The sequence below is a fragment of the Paroedura picta genome, chromosome 13 (genome assembly GCF_049243985.1).
Source record: "Paroedura picta isolate Pp20150507F chromosome 13, Ppicta_v3.0, whole genome shotgun sequence".
NCBI classification, from domain to species: Eukaryota; Metazoa; Chordata; class Lepidosauria; order Squamata; family Gekkonidae; genus Paroedura; species Paroedura picta.
Window position 1 is genome coordinate 22438910 of NC_135381.1, and position 18177 is coordinate 22457086.

Below are 18177 nucleotides of genomic sequence, written 5' to 3' on the forward strand. Positions count from 1 at the left end.
TGACCATGATGGTCAGGAGCCAGTGGTGCGAGCTATTCCTTTGGGGGAGCCTACCAAGGACCTACAGAGCCTCCCCTCACTCGACACTCAGTCTCCTGCATCCATGTGCCTACCTGTCCCAAAAATTCTCCCTGACAGAAAAGAACTGGGCCATCGGGGGGAAAGAGGTGGTGGTGGTAAAGACAGCCCTCACTACTTGGTGACATCTTTTAGAGGAACCCCCCATGTCTGGACAGACCATAAGAACCTGGAGGTCCTCCACAAACCACACCGCCTGAACGCCAAACAAATCAGGTGGGTAAAGTTTTTTGTCCATTTCAACTTCAAACTGTCCCACATCCCAGACCTCTCCAAGTTTCTGGTGGACACTCTCTCACAATTGCACCAAAAAGACAGAGAAAAGGAAGTTCACATTGACACTATTTTCAACTCTAGCAACTTGGGGCTTATGGTTCAAACCATAAGCAAGACTTGTGGGGGTGCCCCCCCCCCAACCCTGGACTGTAAGGGACAAAATCCCGATGAATTTCAGCAGGAGATGGCCACAGACCAAGAATTGGACTCTTTAAAAGCCTCCTTAACAAAACATGGTGGGGGGGTTGTGGTACAAGGGTGACTTATTGTACGTCCTCTCTACCCTTAGGGGAAAGGTACTGGAAATTTGCCATGACAGCAAAATAGGGGATTTTGTGTTCCTGAAAACATGGGGTCTGCTCCGCAGACAATTCTGGTGGCTGCGGGTATGATGGTACGTGGAGGATTATATAAGGGGGTGCCCTATCTGTGTTACTTTCAAATGCGGAGTAGGAAAGCTTCAAGGACTCCTCAAACAGGTAGCCTCCCGGCCCTGTGAAGACATTTCCATGGATTTCATCACTGACCTTCTCCCAGCTTTAGAAAAACAGTGATCTGGTAGTGGACTTGTTTTCCAAACAGGTGCACTTTGTCCCCTGTGTGGCACTCCCCACTGTACAGAAGTTAGTGGAGCTTTTCATACAACATGTAGTTTGCTTGCTCCAGAACCCCAAAGACTGGATAGGCCAATAGAACAAGTATAAGGCAGTTTCATGTGTTCATGTGGGGCACAAATATGTGCAAAGTTAAGTATAGATCTGCTCCCAGATGGTGCTGTGCTTAGTTTTGATCTGCTCTGGCCAAGGACACATCTGTTCACATTGTACCCTTGAAATGTCTGTAGAGGATAAATGCAATACAAGATTGCTCAAGCCTTTAGTAATTTTTAGAAAGCTTAGTGGGAAATGCCAGCCAGAAAGAACTTGGGAAAGCTTCAGGGCTGCATATGGTTTTGGGGATTAGTGCGTCTGGGGACAAAAGAGCTGCATTGTCAGCTCCATCCATCTATACCCACTTCCTAAAACGTTAATTCCAAGACTGCATGCCAGGGCACATCATCTTGCAACAGAAGAATGGCTAGTGTGCTAAGACATAAATTCAGTATCAAACATTTACATCTTCTGTAGCCCAAATTCCCCATATTCAGAGGGGTCTGTCTGCTCTGTCTCTGAATGATTCAGTGATCTGGCCTGGCCTTCTCTTAATCTGGCTCTGCTGGTGGCAGGTATTTCAATAATGACTGGACTAGATCCCAACGTACAGCTGTAGAAGATTTCCCTGCCTTCCAAAGAGGCTGCCTGTTACATCTCTGCATGAGTCATTGCTCAGTGGTTGCCTCCTCATCAAGAACAGATCACCATAGATTTATATGGGCTATACTCCTCTGAAGGCAACTGATTCTTGCTGTTTCCCACTTCTTAAAGTCCAAAACTCAAGTATGCCTCCAATTTTAATTAAGAAACTAAACTGAGAAATATGGGGATCAGAAATCTAGAAAATGGTACCATCTTTTTTTGATGTGCTGTTCAGACAACTACACGTAGAAATGGCCATTGTTCCCTGGTATTGTGTACCAAACAAGGAACAAGTAATTTGTGCTGCTTCCTGTTTCTCTTCGTCCCTCCTGGCTATATCAAATTTTTTAGATGGGATGTGTATTTCTCTGCAGCAGGTGGTGGCAGATGGTCTTTAATGCTGATGCTTTCACTTTCTGAAGATTTGGTTTCTCCTGTTACAACCAGAGCTTCTAGCTGCTGTGTTTTAATATCTTTAAACTGAAAATTGATAAAGGGAGGAATGGAAGGGGGGGTTGTGCTGTTCCTCTGGAGCCAGCTGGTGAGGATGGGGTATGGCAATGACATCAGGCTAGGATCCGTGAAACTTGTGCTCTTCCAGGGAAGCTTGCTGGGTGCCCTTAAGCTAGTCATTCTCCAGCTCAACACTGCCTTAGATTGTTCTGAGGTTAAATGAAGGAGGGGAGAACAACGTTGCAAGAAGTTTCTTTGGGCTGCAGGGCCTAAATGTCTGAATAAAAAATGTTCTCTGTTTCCCTGGACAGGCAGTTCCTGAAGAGCCAGAGGTAGCATCCAAGGCAGGCTGGATAAGGAAGCAGGCAAAGCATCCAGTCAGGGTAAGAAGCAAGGTCAAGGTAAGTTTGCCATTACAGCAGAGGCGCTGTCCTGGGAGATAGCTGTGGCTAAGGATGTACAGCCAGCACAATCAGACAGATGTTGCACCATGATAGATCGTATAGCCACCGTGGCTCAGTCGGTGAGATCATGTAGCCACCATGGCTCAGTGCTCCAGCATATGTGTCACATAGCTGGTGGTAAGAAAGACTATGCTGCCCTATCTGGCTGCACCCAGTGACATCTGGGTAGGAGGTGCCTGGGCTGCAGAGTCTAGCCTGTCCACACCAGAGCAAGGTCAATGTCCAGTCCGGGTCATTATGTACCAAAGCAAGCCGAGTTAGCGGCAAGGCAAAGAGTAGATGAAGGACAGCCATGATCAGAATCCAGATAAGCAAATAGTCATCAAAGCCAGTCCAATTACCGGGAGTGTAGTCAAGAGCTGTATGCCAGAAGTCAGGAAAGCCAATAGGGAGTCACAGGAGTTCACAGAGCCAAAGGAACCCAAGCCGGATGGGAGGGTTTCTGCATAGATTGCATCCACGCTGAAACTCTGCTGCAGCCCTGCCTAAAAGCAGCCCTGCTAATGAGCTGAGTGATTCCAGCTGGGTCATCAATCACTCTCCTCCAAAGCTGCATCAGCTGTGTCTGGTCTATGCTGACATCAAGCCAGCAGCCTTCCACTTCTACATCTTTCCCTTGTCACTGCTCGTCCCCTCTGTCTCAAGCACCCAATCAGTTCCTCCTCAGCTCTCTGTGGCTGGGAAGTAGGGGGAGGGATCAGGCAGCGCGCTTACCCACCCTGGCAGGGGCACAACTTACCATCGCGTCCCAGGCCAGGAATTTGGGTGTGACCATTGATGCCTCCCTGACTATGGAGACACAGGTCAAGAGAGTAGCGGGTCAGGCATTCTTCCATATTCGCCAGGCTCAGCTACTAGCGCCCTACCTGTCCCCAGATCACTTGGCCACAGTGATCCATGCGACAGTCACCTCCAGAATAGATTTCTGTAACTCACTCTTCATGGGCCTACCCTTGTCCTTGATCCAGAAACTTCTCCTGGTGCAAAATGCAGCTGCTAGGGTCCTCACTGGCACACCTTGGAGGGCCCATATTCAGCCTGTGCTGAGGCAACTGCATTGGCTGCCAATTGCTGCCCAGATTCAGTTCAAGGTTTTGGTTTTGACTTTTAAAGCCTTACTCTGGTTGGGACCCACATACCTGAGGGACCGTCTATCACCCTATGCCCCCTGCAGGGCTTTACACTCTGCGAGTGAGAACCTATTGGTCGTTCCCAGCCCTAGGGAAGCATGCCGAGCCTTGACCAGGGCCAGGACCAGGGCCTTTTTGGTCCTGCCTCCTACCTGGTGGAATTAGCTCCCGGGTGAGCTGTGAGCCCTGAAGGATTTGTCAGCATTCTGCAGGGCCTGTAAAACGGAACTCTTCCACCAGGTCTATGGTTGAAGCTGGAGTCAGTGGACTAGAGTCACTGCCCCCCCTGGGGTTGGAAGTGTACATTGCTCCTTCTGCATTCTCGCAGTCGCTTCGGTAGTGGGGTGGGAATGGAATTCTTTCCGTCATGTTGGGATGTTTTAAAGTCTTTTAATGGGAATTTAATGGGGCTAAGACTATTGTTACCCGCCACGAGCCTCTGAGGGAGTGACGGGAAATAAACTGGATACTACTACTACTACTACTACTACTACTACTACTACTACTACTACTACTAGTACTACTACTAAGAAGAAGAAGAAGAAGAAGAAGAAGAAGAAGAAAAGTCTTGTTTAAGCACTGTATTTGCAAGCACAGTTGCTATTTTTAACTGTATCTTTGAACAGCTGCTTGACACCCAGAAACTGACCAAGTGAAGTGTTCCCTGAGCTGGAGATAAAAGAAAGCAGAAAATTTCATTCACATATTGCTTCATGGGAACCTGTAGGAACAGGGCTCCTTTAAAAAATAAAAAAAAGATGAAATTGGCAGCCTTGCTTGCAAAGACAGCCTGGTTCTCCCATGTCCTGATCCAGTGTTCACAAAACCCACAGTCTATTTTCAAAGATGGTTATGATTCAGGGACAAATCTGTGCCAACTCCAGGGAAGGAAGAAGAGAACATGCAATTCTGGTTTTGAAGAATGGGTCTGTGTCAAGGAGGGAAAAGGTCCCACTTGTTTATATCCAGAAAATTCTCGTTAACCATAGCAGGTCAAGTTGTCTGCCCCATTGGGGTGCTTAATGGTGAGGAGGAGATGCAGCAGCTGGGTGTGTCACTGTCTGGTGACCTGGAGCACCCAGCACTGGGCAGCCCTCCCTTAATGAGATCTTGTCTGTGGAAGATTCACTGGCAGCAAGAGAGGGACAGCTGCAGCATTCACTGTGGGGGAGAATTAATCCCATGCAAAATGAATCCGACATGCACACTGAAACAGGCGGCTGCAGTCACGTCACCATGGAGGAGCTGGTGGATTCATACAATGGTCTGGATTCTCCCCCCACCTCACACTCACATGCAATCTGGGGGATCTGAAAGAACATGAAGGAAACAGCTGATATTCTCCCTTCATGGAGGTCCTGGGTTTCCTGTAATTTGAAGTTACTTTCCCTAGCCTGGTGGACCAAATTCCAGCTAATCTACCTTAATATCCCTTGCCATTATTTGCAGAAACACCTGCCTCATGTCAGGGCCTTGGTTTGCCTCCCCCCTTAATACACTTCTCCATTAGTAGGAGTTGGCTGTTCCCTTACACATCACATTCCCAGGCAGCTTTGCACTCGGCCCTGGGACATGGAAGTCAGTCTTCTTCCCTGGCCTATCACTTATGCTACAAATGAGAGCCAGGAGGTGTAGTGGTTAAAGAGTGGCAGCCTCTGCTCTAGAGCACTGGTTTTGATTCCCCACTCCTCCTCCACAGGCAGCCAGCTGGGTGACCTTTGGCCAGTCACAGTTCTCTCCGAGTTCTCTCAGCCCCATCTACCTCACAGGGCATCTGTTGTGGAGATAGGAAAGGTAGGAATTGTAAGCTACATTTGGATTCCTTCGGGTAGCAAAAAATGGGGTACAAAAAAAAGCTCTTCTTTTTCTTCATCATCGTTTGGCTTGTCTTCACAAGCCTTTTTCTTCCATTCACCACTCCCAAATAGCACCAGTGAGGCATATAGTCTGCAGAATGGGCAAGTCTGTCAATCAGATTCTGCCAGACTTACCTCACAGGTTCCTCTGAGAACAAAATGGAGGAGCAGGAACTCCTTGGAGGAACAGAAGCTTTAAAATTTGGTATTGATTAAAGTTTTCTCGTTTCAGTTACTTCAGGGGTAAAGAATGTCAGGAGTCAAACTGATACCACCAATTTCTCCTCCCTGATCTGGGGTGCAAGATGAACTATCCCTTGAAGAAACAGAACTACAGACACCCAAATCCCACCACAAATTGAGGAGCAGAACTTCCCCAAAGCATTTGGGACACTCTGATATTTGTGATGATGCTTTATACAGGCTGTTATTCTGTATCTCAACAGAAGCTGGAGTCTCTTTAAATTCTGGCCTCGGCATTGGTGCGGAGGATGTTTTGGAAAAACTGGCTCAAAGAGTGTATGAATAATTAATACATTTAAATGTCACCAAATTATCATTCCCCCCCACACCCTAAACAACTTAATTCACCCTTGTATGAAATGTATGCCCCCCTTCCTACATGTTCTAATTAAAACAAAAGGTTGGGTATGGGGGAAAGGAGGAGACTCATAATGTTGATTATATGTTTAGCTAACAAAAGTGAAACAGGGGAGGGAGGGAATTTGACATACAGCCACGGACAGTAAGTACAGATTGATTAATGCTTATTAAAATTTATGCCATTAATCCCCATTAACCTAAAATCTGTGCCATTCATTTACAACTGCCAGGCTTCCTGTTATTGTAATGAAAATTCACCATTGAGACTCTGTGATGCATCTTGCACTTCTGCTAAGAGCTGTATGGATGGGAAAATTCCTCCGGGTCCCACTTACTGTTGTTACCACTTTGTGAAAGAGAGGGAAGATGCCTGCGATACGTTCTGCCTCTCTTGTGAGAGAAATAGTGCTCAATGTGACAAAAACGTAACAAAACAGGGGAGATGGGCATGGTGGCCTAGGATCACTGTGGGGGCAGTCCACAAACACCTAGTTTCTTTAAATGAAACAAAGTCTTCTGGGCCAGATGAATTGCATCCAAGGGTACTAAAAGAACTTGCAGATGTAATCTCTGAACCTCTGTCCATTCTTTATGACACTTCTTGGAGAACAGGTGAGGTACCAGATGATTGGAGGTGGGCAAATGCTGTCCCCATCTTCAAGAAAGGCAAAAAGGAGGATCTGGTTAACTATCTACCTGTCAGCAAAACATCTATAGCTGGTAACATTTTGGAACAGATCATCAAACAGTCGGTCCTTGAGCAGCTGGATCTAAGAGCTGTGCACGGGTTTCGTAAGAACAAGTCATGTCAGACCCACCTTATCTCTTTTTTCAAGAAGGTGACTACCTTGCTGGATCAGGGGAATGTTGTAGACATAGTTTATCTGGATTTCAGTAAAGCTTTTGATAAGGTTCCACGTGATATTCTTGTTGACAAGCTGGTAAAATGCTGTACGGATCCTAATTCTGTCAGGTAGATCGACTGATCGTACCCATAGGGTACTAGTTAATTCTCTTGGAGAAGAGTGACAAGTGGAGTGCCCTAGGAATCTGTCCTGGGGCCTGTGTTGTTGAACATATTTATAAATTATTTGGGTGAAGGATTAGAGGGGATACTTATTAAATTTGCAGATGATACTAAACTGGGAGGGGTAGCAAACACAGCCGAAGATAGAATCAGAATACAGGATGATCTTGATACCTTGAGAAGTGGGCTAAACTGAATAAAATGAAATTCAATAGGGAAAAATGTGAAGTTCTGCATTTAGGTAAGAAAACCCATATACACCAATATAGGATGGGGGAGACTTGTCTTGGCAGTAGCATGTGCGAAAAGGATCTAGGAGTCTTAGTAGACCATACATTGAACATGTCAGCAGTGTGACGTGGTGGCTAAAAAGGCAAATGGGATTTTGAGCTGTATCAAAAAGAGTATTGTGTCCAGATCACGGAAGGTGATGGTACAGCTTTACTCTGCTCTGGTTCAGCCTCACTTGGAGTACTGTGTTCAGTTTTGGGCACCTCAGTTGAAGAGGGAAGACAAACTAGAATGTGTCTAGAGGAGGGCAACAAAGATGGTGAGGTGTTTGGAGACCAAGATTTATGAAGAAAGGTTGGGGGAGCTTGGTCTGTTTAGCCTGGAGTGGAGATTACTGAGAGGGGATTTGATAACCATTTTCAAGTATTTAAAAGGGTGCCATATGAAGAATGGAGCAGAATAGTTCTCTCTTGCCCCAGAAGGACAGACCAGAATGAATGGGATGAAATTAATTCAAAATAAATTCCATCTAAATATCAGGAAGAAGTTCTTGACAGTTAGAGCGGTTTCTCAGTGGAACAGGTTTTCTCGGGAGGTGGTGGGTTCTCCATCTTTGGAAATTTTTAGACACAGGCTGGATAGCCATCTGATGGAGAGGCTGATTCTTTGAAGGTTCAGTGGGGTAGCAGATTACATTAGATGAGCGACAGGATTGTGAATGTTCTGCACAGTGCAAGGGATTGGACTAGATGACCCAGGAGGTCCCTCCCAATTCTATGATTCTATGATTCTAACAAACTTTGGATAGACAGGAGGCACCTCTGCAGCTTGGCCTCAGCATTGATTGTGTGGTGGAGCAGAAATACCTGCATGCTCCCCTTCTGATACCAGCAGCCTTCCCCTAATTTCTTCTTCTGCAATTGAATTGTGCGGTTAAAATAAAATAAAATAAAATAAAATAAAATAAAATAAAATAAAATAAAATAAAATAAAATAAAATAAAATAAAATAAAATAAAATAAAATAAAATAAAATAAAATAAAATAAAATAAAATAAAATAAAATAAAATAAAATAAAATAATAAATGGATTATGTTAACTTTGTTTCATCATTTTGGCCCTGGGCAAATTCTGACTTGGTGCCCAGTTTTCCTAATTTTATATGTATTGTGCTGGTATTTGAATTACATTGGAAGATGTTGCTTGGACTTGGTTTGAACTTCTACATTTTTTGTGTGTGCCATAAGTGAATGCCCACAGGGCAGAAAATGCGGCACTCAGATCTTTTAAATAAACATTTGCTTGGAACATCCATTGAGCCCAGTGAATTCTGAGTACACGGGCAAAGGACTGCAATTTTTTTAAAGGGGATGGGGCAGCTCTTGCGTTGTCACCTTTCTTCCCTTTGCCCCATCAAACTCCGCATTTATTCCATTGGAATCTGTGACATGAAGAATGCCCGTGCTGTTTGCTGCTGACTGGCAGTGAAGATGAGTCTGGTGCGGGTGAGTCATAGGCTCCGTAACCTATTGCTCCCAGGAGCTACTGATATTATTGGACTGAATGGAAGATCTCTCTTCTAGAACAATGCTGTCACTTGAGCAGACAGGCAGAATGAGATAGCATGCAGGGCTTGCTGCTGGCATGTGTTACTGGGGGGTAAAAGAGGGACAGTGAAGCATAGCTAATGGAACAGGGAAGTAAGTAAAGAAAGCTAGTTTGGGGTCTGGACTGGATGGTTTCATGGGAACCCTATTTCGGTGACAACGTATCATGCAAGTTCAACAGCCAAGACTCCAATGTCCAGACTCCTTCAGGTTGCCAACTCCAAGCTGGAAAGTTCCTGGAATCAGGGGAGGGTATAGTTTTGGATGGAGTGACCTCCAGAAAATATCATGCCATTGCCTCTCCTCCAAATCACCTGTTTTCTCCAGGGAAGCTGATCTCTGGAGCTCTGTTGCAATTCCAGGAGGTTGGCAGCCCTACTGGTTCAGTCCTGACATCATTGCTGTCTGTTTGCCAGCTTTCCTTCCTCCAGAGGTCCTGCCAGAGATCTGCTTTCCTTTCTTGCAGTTATGATTGCCAAAAGAGTACCCAGGGAAAACCAGGAGCAATAGCATGCCATACAAAAGCCAGTGTACGGGGACATAAAAAATCCAAAGTATATAGAAAATACATCTGGAGTGTATCTAACAATTGTAGCATGCCCCTCCCAAAAGCCTATCACTTCACAATCCATAGGCCATAGCAGGCTTCCAATAATATGAATGAATGAGGTTTAAAATGGTTTGATAAATTGGGCCATAGACTTTTAAAAAAAGCTATTTTTACTCTGAAATCCAGAAGTAGGAAGCTACTTCTAAGAAGCATTCCCCGCTTTACTCTTTCAAATGGGAAGGATGAAGGGAGCACTGACTCTCAAGAATCATTTGGGTCCCTGAATCTGGTTGTTCATCATGGCTACCCACTGAAACAACCTTCTGAAATAGTCTCCTGTGCTTATGGATGAGCCCCAGTTAATGGGAAAGTCTCCCCCCCCCTTTTTGGGTCATATGCAAATTTATGATATGATTTATCACCAGAGGGATTTAAAAAAAATATTGAATGACAGTCCTAGTCAGATGCCAATGTTCTGGCGGATTCTGTTCTGTTCAGGGGAAGCTGGTGACAAATTTGAGGTTTTGTAGGACAGCATGATTAGTCCTGTTGGAAGCAGTGATGGAAGCAGTGATGTAAGTGGGAGGTAAAGTTAGCAGCTACCAGGTGGGGCCTGAACTTCTCCCAGAATTACAAAGGATCTCCAGATGACAGTTCTATTGGAGGAACTGGCAGGTTCTGAGGTCACACTCCATGGCATCATGCTGTCTCTGACTCTCCCCTTCCCCTCCATTTTCAGGAATTTCCATCCCAGAGCTGCAAAATGCAAAAGATGGGAAAATAGGGGAGTAGGTACAATAAGTGAAGATGAAGTCAAACTCTGGATCCTTTCCCTATATTTCAAATACAGTGGGCTTTTATCATGAACAAAGCTAATTCCAGGCTTTAGTTGGCTCTGTGTCAGAATTCTAGACTTGTGGACAAGAAAACTTCTTTTTTGGAAAGTATTCTCAAGCAAAAGCCTCCAACAAGCAGGCAGAACTAAAGGGACATGCAGGGGTTCACACATATAAAACACAGGAACATCCCCTGCCCCCCTCCCATGGGAAGGTTTCAAAGGAAGACCAAATATTCTCCAAAAAGGATAAAATTTACTTATATTGGTTGGAGGCATAATTTACAGTAAGTCACCACTCGTGTTTGAATTATTTACATATTAGACTCTCCTTTTCATGCTCATTCTGATATTTTTCAATATCTATTTATCTTCCAGGATCCCATTCAACCACTCAGCTACACTTTATAAAGAGTTTAAAATAGATATTTTATATAGAGTGTATTATCATAGTTCTGACTACTGAGGAGGACCCAACAGGGTCAAAATGTGTTTGGTCTTATGTGATGTTAGTTCTGTATAGTTTTTATTCTGTTTTTATTCAGTTTTTAATTGTGCACTATAATAAATAATCAACAAGTTTTACATTATTTTATTGTACAGCTCAGCTTCTGAGTTCCTACCTCTTAAGGTTGGGTTGTGTTCCATTTTTGGTTTTGGTGGCCAGAAACACCCATCAGGATGTCCTCCTGACCTCGTGGGAGAAGGCCCCTTCTTGGTGAATAACCAATGGTCGTTCACACTAACTAGGGTTACCAGGTCCCCCTGGCCATCAGTGGGGATGGTGGGGGATGGCTGCTGGAAAGCTCATGGAGATCTAGAGGTAGAGGCTGGGGAGGGCAGGGATCTCTGTGTGGTGTAATCCTATGGAGCCCACCCTCCAAAGCATCCATTTTCTCCAGGGAAAATGATCTCAGGACTTGGGAGAGGCACTGTAATTCTGAGAGATCCCCAAATCCCAGCTGGAGACTGGCATCCTTAACACTAGGCCTGCATCCCTAAGCATAGCAAGAATATTCCCCCTGTTCATTGAGTAGTTCTCATATCCTCAATGCAAAGAGAGAACAAAAGGGTCAGTAAAATTGAACTATGCTTCCCATATAATTGAAAGCAGAAAGAAATGTTGCAGAATTCCCAGACTAATATACAAAAACACAGAAGCTCTTCTGGACCAATCACATTTCACGGACTAAGTTTTGAGAAAGGGATTTCAAGCAGCAGTTGGGGGTAAACACCAATTGCAATATGTACATTTTCAAAAAACCTGAGTGATGCCAAAGTTGCCTGAAGAGGAAGCTGACTATTTTCTACCATGACAACAAACACCTGCCTGCATGTAATGGCAGAAGTTATTCTAATACCAGTACATGCACATTCTCTAGAGATGTCTTTTAGCAGCAAGCAAAACAACCTGTATATGTTACGTTAACTTGGAGAAAAACACAATGCCTCTCAAATGGATGGTTTGACTTCTTTTGAGCAGTGTAGGTCACAGCTGTCAATAAGTGAGGATAGCCAAACCACTGCAAAGATTTTGCACTTTGTGCTAAGGATCATCACACATTACCCACACGTATGCTGGAGAGCATTTACATTCATGCGCACCATCACTGGCCTACAAACTGTTTTGTGAGCATTCTGCATCTTTTTTCATTTTATTTATTGGTTCATTGATTTTAAAAACCCTGAAACATGTCCCACTTTTTGAGTTGGCAGCCCTGTATGTCAGCTCGCAATAAGAACTGTATAAATGTGTGCACCTCACATTAAGCAAACAATGGTCTTATCTCACCATCCAGCCCAAGAGTGGAAAACAGCCTATAAAAGCAGCTGGCAGTTAAGAAGCAATCTAAAATTAATTGGCCTCAAATGAAAAGGCACTGTCTGAGCTAGAACACCTGCATGCCAGGAAAGAAATGGGCTGAGTGGGGTTAATTGGGCAGAGAGTTTCATGTTGTCTGAGCCACCACCGAGAATACCCTGTGTGTTTTTGGGGGGGGGGGCGGGTTGTGTTTGCGGCAGTTTCTGTTCTCCATCTGTAATTCTGATTTCATTCCAAGATTCTTTTTTCCCAAACCTTTTGAAAGCCTTTTTATTGCCATGCTTCTGATCACTGTATCAAATCAATTGTGTGTGTGTGTGTGTGTGTGGGGGGGGGGGGGTTGATCTGTCTTCAGTGTTCCAGTTAGTTTAAGGTGACCAGAATTGTCCCACTTTTGGAGGGACATCTGGGGGCAGCTGGCAAATTGTACTTATGTTGCAAGTAAAAAATATAAATATATATTACAATCCCATTTGAAGGTCAGGAAATGCATTGGTAGGGAACCCTATGTTTGAATTCTTTAAGAAATTACTGAGGCTAAAACTGCATATGATAGAAGCGGGCCCTAAAGGATGCAGCCCCAATGATGCAGAAGATAGGGATTTGGGCATCTAATTGTGCTGTACTGCCAAAACCTGCAAAACATATTTAAGCAGGGATGACCAGCTCTCTGCTGTCTGTGCACTTCACCTTTTCCAAAGGGATCGAAATCTATGATCCTCATCAGATATAGTCAGATGCCTTGAATGATTGAAAAGAGCAGGTTCAAACATTGAAAGGAAACTGGAACCCTCAACACAACCTTCTAGTCCAGGTGTGGACAAACTGTGGTTCTTCAATTTCCATGGACTACAGTTACCATGAGCCCGGGTCCATGGACATCTGGAGAGCCATAGTTTGGCCGCCCCTGTTTGGGCAAGATATTCAAAAATCCTCTGTCAGCTGTTTTGTTGCAGCTCGATGTCATCCATTTCTCTCCTTTGGCCACTTGAGTTGATTTTGCTTTCTTTTTGTAAAGAAAGCTGCAGTAAATGAAAAATGCCCCGCCCACTGCAACTGTCGCTCTCCCACATACACACACCTCCCTGTTTTGTTTTTAAGACCCAAGCATGAGAGGGTTTAAAAGCATGAGAGGAGTGTTTTTTTTTAAACTTGACTTTCTATTTAGGAGGTGGATTTTCAGCCTACAAGCCCCTTGTGGGAATTCTAGGGATGTAATGAGGAGGCAGAAGGCTCCGTCTTGAAATGCATCCTCTGTTTTAAGGTGATTCAGCCAGTGAAAACAACACTGGCTTATATACTGGATTTTTAAAAAAATCTGCATTTCCCTGCAGTTGGAGCAGCAGAAGTCATATAGCTGCTGCAGACTTCTAAAAACAGGCAGTAAACAATCTAACCACAACACTTTAGAAAATAGTGTGCAACAACGGCTATGTGACCATCAATTCTATTTTAAGCTGGGGAATGCATTTTGTGCTTCCATTATAAAGCCGGCTTATGCATTGCGTGGGTTTCTCAAACAAACAAAACAGGGAGGAGGTGATCCTGGAAGAACTGAAAGGTAAAACAGAGAAGCCATAGTCTGCCATCTACAAAGATCCAGATCTTGGAAAATGTGTTAAGCAATGGGCATTGTTTTGGAACTATATGAAAAAAAAACCTATCGAGACTTTGTGAAGATTTGTAAATTTAACATAGTAACAACAGGTTTTAAGTATAATGTTATGTCACAGATCTAAGCTCAAGGTCGACTCAGCCTTCCAGTCTTCCGAGGTTGGAAAGTGAGTATCCAGCTTGCCGGGGGGTAAACGGTAATGACTGGGGAAGGCACTGGCAAACCACCCCATATTGAGTCTGCCATGAAAACGCTAGAGGGCGTCACCCCAAGGGTCATGCATGACTCGGTGCTTGCACAGGGGATATCTTTACCTTTACCTTTAAGCAGTGTCACAGGTGACATTCACAATGACTATAGCAGATTTAGAAGACATGGGAGGACCACAGTTAAGCCTCCACCTGGAATGGGGAATTACCAGGCCCCAGATCTAATTTCCTATCCCCTGTGGTAAAGATCATAGACAATAGGGGGAGCAGCTTAGAGCAGGGGTAGTCAACCTGTGGTCCTCCAGATGTCCATGGCCTACAATTCCCATGAGCCCCTGCCAGTGTTTGCTGGCAGGGGCTCATGGGAATTGTAGGCCATGGACATCTGGAGGACCACAGGTTGACTACCCCTAGCTTAGAGGATCAGCTGGAAGTAGCATCACATCCTGCCCAAGTTCTGCCCTCCCAAGTACTATTCCCAAATCTTCCAGCATTTACCAATATATCCTCAGTGGTCAAGACAGCATAAAGATAGTGGAGGTAGATGTAGTATCTTAGCTGCAACTGGGATGTCAACAACAGGCCAATCTAGATATATTGAGGGATTTTCATGTGTAATCCGTAGCATACGCTCCTGATGTTGGACAGCGGCCACTATCCATGAAGAACAGTGCTAGGTAGAGGACTGCAGGGCTAATCCCCGATTATGCCTGACATCGCTGCCATCCTGGTCACCACCCAGCCCTGGCCTGACTCAGACCCTTGGGGTGGCCCACAGTAAGGGAACATGGAGTCTTCCGCGTTCCCTGAGAGGCTGTGAGTGCCAGCGGGAGCTAGGTCAGGCCAACGCTGTGCATAATCACAGGGACAGCACACGCCCCTGTCGGCTGCAGGGAGCCACGGAGGTGGCCAGGGAGTTCCCCCATCCCCCACCTTAGTGGGAGAGTGGCATGTATTTGTAGTTATCTAGAATGATACAAACAAAAAAAATGAAATGATGGCTTTTGCTTTGAGGACTAAGGGTAGAAAATATGAACATACAAAAATAATTGTTCCAAATTCTTTTATATACTATCATAGTGTAACAGATTTCTCACAAGACAGAAGCAAAACTGAAACCAAAGTTATCTGAAAGGAAATCAGGCAGCGATCAAAACAACCTTTCTCTCTAGAGATGCCAGCCCTGAGGTGGGGCCTGAGTATCTCCTGGAATTGCAGCTCATTGCCAGACTACAGAGATAAATTCCCCTGGAGAAAATGGCTGCTCCGTAGGGTGGCTCCTATTGCATTGCACCCCGCTAAGCTCCTTGTTCATTCCCAAACCTCCAGGGCTTTCCCAATCTGGATCGGGCAAGGCTGCTGCCTCTTCTGCCTCCAGGGGTCAGGCAGAGCGAGCGAGCTACCCTGCTTCCCTCCCTGGAGATTTCCACCTCTGTCCCCAAGTAAACCCTGCACTACCGGGAAACCAACTGCAAAGGCGGCGAAAGGCTGTGCTTGCTGGGCAGCAACATCACAACTTCAGCATCTCCTCACTGCTGAAAAGAAAATCGGGATTAGAGGCCGGCGATTGCCGAGCAGAAACCCCCCCAGCCCCACTTGGATCGGACCGCGAAGACACCTGGGGGCGAACCTGGGTACCCCCAGCATCACAAGCAGGGCTCCTCGCGCTGACATTTCCCAGTCACTGACTTCGCCGCGGCTGTCGCCATGGCAACCGCATAACTCGTGCCTCCAGCCGAGGAGGTCGTCTCCGCCGGCATCCCAAGGTATCCCCGGATGCTTGCAGGGAAGCGGCCACGGCTGCGGAATGCCAATGAAGAGCTCGCTGCTGGGGGGGGGGGGGGGGAGAGAGAGACACAGAGCGCAAGCGGGCCCAGGAACACTGGGAAGAAGGATTGCAGGGGTACCCTCTCCCACCACACCCCCCGCAACAGGGGTACCCTCTCCCACCCTCCACCCCTCGCAACAGGGGTATCCTCTACCACCCTCCACCCCCCACCCCCCGCAACAGGGGTATCCTCTCCCATCCCCACCCCCACCCGCAGCAGAGGTACCCTTTCCCACCCCCCATCCCTGCAATGCCCTGACCAGCTCCAGTTCGCACAGCTTTGTTAACTCCGCGCAGTCCTAAAAGCAGGAAGGGGGAAACCGTCACGCCTTAGCTGTTGTCTTTCGTGCAAAGCGCGGCTACTGGGGTGGGTCAGGGAGAGCTTGTTTTTTTTGCATTGCACCGAAATGTCACCTCGATGGAGCAGAGGTTTGCGAGGTTTTTGCATTATTATTTTGGAGCGGGGACATCTCGCTCGCCTACCTCCTGCACGAACCTCACGACCAACAGGCTCCCTGGAGGGAGAGCGACTCCTCCCTTGCTCTTGCCGGCGACTCCTGGATTTTCTCTTCTGCAACTCTCTCACCTCGAGGATGCAATTGTGATTAGTCACCAAAGGGAACTCCCAGCTTCTGACTCAACCAGCTCTCTCTCTCTCCCTCTCCCTCTCTCTCTCTTTCTCTCCAGCCCTGACTCAGGGACACTGGTAAACTGGATTTCATGGTGAGGGGAAGGGAATCTTGTAGGACTGGCAGGACAGTCTTAAACAGAGTTTACACTCAGCTGAATCTACTGAGTCCAGTGGGCTTTAAAGGCTGTTACTCTCCTTAGGAGAGCGCTTTCCCACAGAAAGCTAGAGAGGCTGCACCAGTGATGGGGAGACAGGAAAGGCCAGGAAATCCTGGACCCAAATAGCCTCTCTGCCCTGGAGTTTACTGGATGATCTTGGGCCATTGATCTCCTCTGATCCTGCCTCATAGGGTTGTTGTAAGGAAAGCAAGGAAGGAGGGAGAACCATGCACATCACATTGAGCTCTTGGAGGGAGATGGAGATGTGTGTTTGTGTGTGTGTGAGAGAAAGAGGGATATGTCTGAAAGCTATATTTAAATACACCACTTTATTCTTGAGCCCTGAAGACTTGCACCTGAGTGTCTGCTTTAGCTGATCCAGAATGATGTGAAATTTTGGCTCTTGGTGACTAATTGGTGATGACTTGTTGCCATGTGCAATAATCCAAAAGGGAACCCTGATCTGTGGAACTGACCCTTAGTCAACGGATGGATTCTCTTAAGAACACTCCATTCTGTCTTCCTTCAGAAACAGCTCATTCAGTCTTTCCCTGCCCTGAGGATAGATGCGTTGGTCTGAAGTTGTGTTGGTCTGAAGCAGAACACAGTTTGAGTCCAATGGCACTTTGAAGACCAACAAAGTTTTCTTCAAGGTGCATCCCAGCCAGATCTCTGCCCTGGTTGCCAAGGCACTGCTGGGGCCAGCAGTACAGGAGAAGGCAAATCTAGACTTCTGAATACCAGAACCTGGAGGCAACATCAGGGGAGGGCCTTAAGCTCTGTGCCATGTTTGTTTACCCTCTAGAGCAGGGGTAGTCAACCTGTGGTTCATGGACTACAATTCCCATGAGCCCCTGCCAGCATTTGCTCTAGAGAAACTGGTTGGCTGCTATGTGAGCCAGGATGCTAAACTAGATGACCCATTGCTCAGATCCTGCATGGCTCTTCTTATGTTCTTTACCCCCAAATCCTGCATAGCTACCAGCTGAGTCCAAGGCAAATATTTGAGATACTGGAAGCACTGCTGGGGATTGGCTTGCTCCAAGCATATCTCCAACTACAAGCCTCCCCCCACTCAACATTTTGTCTGTTGCCACAGCAACATCTTCACAGGTTGATGTTGCATTTTTTACAGCACTTGGCCTAGGCTATCAGAGGGAAGGCAAGAAGTGACCAGTGTTTTTCCATGGTGCCTGGATATAACTCTAGTTAAGAATCATTTCCATAAGAAAAAAGTAAAATGGAACGCAGTCCTTAGATTTAAGTATTAGATTTTGATTCCTATGAGAGCCAATGTTCACTGCAAAGTGGGATAAAAACATGCAGCCTGCAGAGTTGGGTGGTTTGATCTGTTAGATTCCTTGACTCTTCAGTTGATTAAAAAATGGGTTCCAAATTAATTGGGCATTTTTTTTGAAAAGCTATATTTAATACAATCATTTATTATTAATAAAATGATTTATCACAAGAATCCCCTCCCTGCCATTATTGAGCTAATGGGCACTTTTG

General features: G+C 45.8%; 2 long non-coding RNA genes across 4 annotated transcripts in view; one reads left to right on the forward strand and one right to left on the reverse strand.

Moving 5' to 3' along the window:
- Positions 1-16447, reverse strand: part of LOC143822691 (uncharacterized) — a 39454-nt gene extending 23007 nt beyond the window's left edge. Inside the window, exon 1 of one of the 2 annotated variants that reach the window (XR_013226231.1) lies at positions 16363-16447. This is a non-coding gene — a long non-coding RNA (uncharacterized LOC143822691). The remainder of the gene's footprint in view (positions 1-16362) is intronic. The other variant, XR_013226232.1, reaches the window with a different exon arrangement.
- On the forward strand, positions 18-10780 carry LOC143822898 (uncharacterized). Of its 2 annotated transcripts, none has more exons than XR_013226294.1 (3): positions 18-294; positions 2414-2503; positions 5785-10780. It is a non-coding gene; the product is annotated as an uncharacterized LOC143822898 (long non-coding RNA). The 2 variants fall into 2 exon arrangements; XR_013226295.1 differs by having other exon boundaries at positions 2414-2485.
- Positions 16448-18177: the final 1730 nt, after the last annotated feature.